Here is an 816-nt window from a genome sequence, read left to right as displayed (position 1 = left end):
GAAAGTTTTCTCCTTAAAGATCAGAAAAAAGACAAGTGTGTCCATTTTCACTACTCTCATTTGACATAGTACTGGATGTCCTAGCCAGAGAAACAAAGAACACAAAGAAATAAGAGTCTCAAAAAAAAAAAAAAAAAAAAAGGAAGAAGTAAAATTTTCTCTTTTTGGATAACATGAACTTACATGTTAAAAAATCCTAAAAACTTCACAAAAAATTTGAATAAACAAATTTAGTAAAGCTGCCAAATACAAGATCAATATATAAAAGACAAGAATTTTGTTTTGTTTCATTTTTTTTAATATGGAATGCTTCCCAGTTTTTCATGTCAACCTTGTTCAGTGATCACGCTAATCTTCTCTGCATCATTCCAATTTTAGTATATGTGCTGCCAAAGTAAGCACAAGACAGGAGCATTTTAACACTCTAATGATGACCTATCTGAAAAAATTAAGAAAACAATCTAATTCACAATAGCATCAAACATAATAAAATACTTAGGAATAGATTTAACTAAGAAGATGAAAGATCTGTACTCCATAAACTATGACATTGATAAAGAAATTGAAGGAGACACAAATGGAAAGATAGCTCATATTTATGAATGGTAAGAATTAACATTGTTAAAATGTCCATACTACCGAAAACCATCTGTAAATCCAATTCCTATCAAAAATCCAATGTTAGGGGTGCCTGGGTGGCTCAGTGGGTTAAGCCGCTGCCTTCGGCTCAGGTCATGATCCCAGGGTCCTGGGATCGAGCCCCGCATCAGGCTCTCTGCTCAGCAGGAAGCCTGCTTCCTCTTCTCTCTCTGCCTG

General features: G+C 34.6%; 1 non-coding gene across 1 annotated transcript; it reads right to left on the bottom strand.

The window, feature by feature from the left end:
• Positions 1–295: 295 nt before the first annotated feature.
• On the bottom strand, positions 296–402 carry LOC131808680 (U6 spliceosomal RNA). Its single transcript, XR_009344889.1, has one exon. It is a non-coding gene; the product is annotated as a U6 spliceosomal RNA (small nuclear RNA).
• Between the last annotated feature and the right edge of the window lie 414 nt (positions 403–816).

Source organism: Mustela lutreola, chromosome 9 (assembly GCF_030435805.1).
Source record: "Mustela lutreola isolate mMusLut2 chromosome 9, mMusLut2.pri, whole genome shotgun sequence".
NCBI classification, from domain to species: Eukaryota; Metazoa; Chordata; class Mammalia; order Carnivora; family Mustelidae; genus Mustela; species Mustela lutreola.
This window is presented reverse-complemented; position numbering and strand designations above follow the sequence as displayed.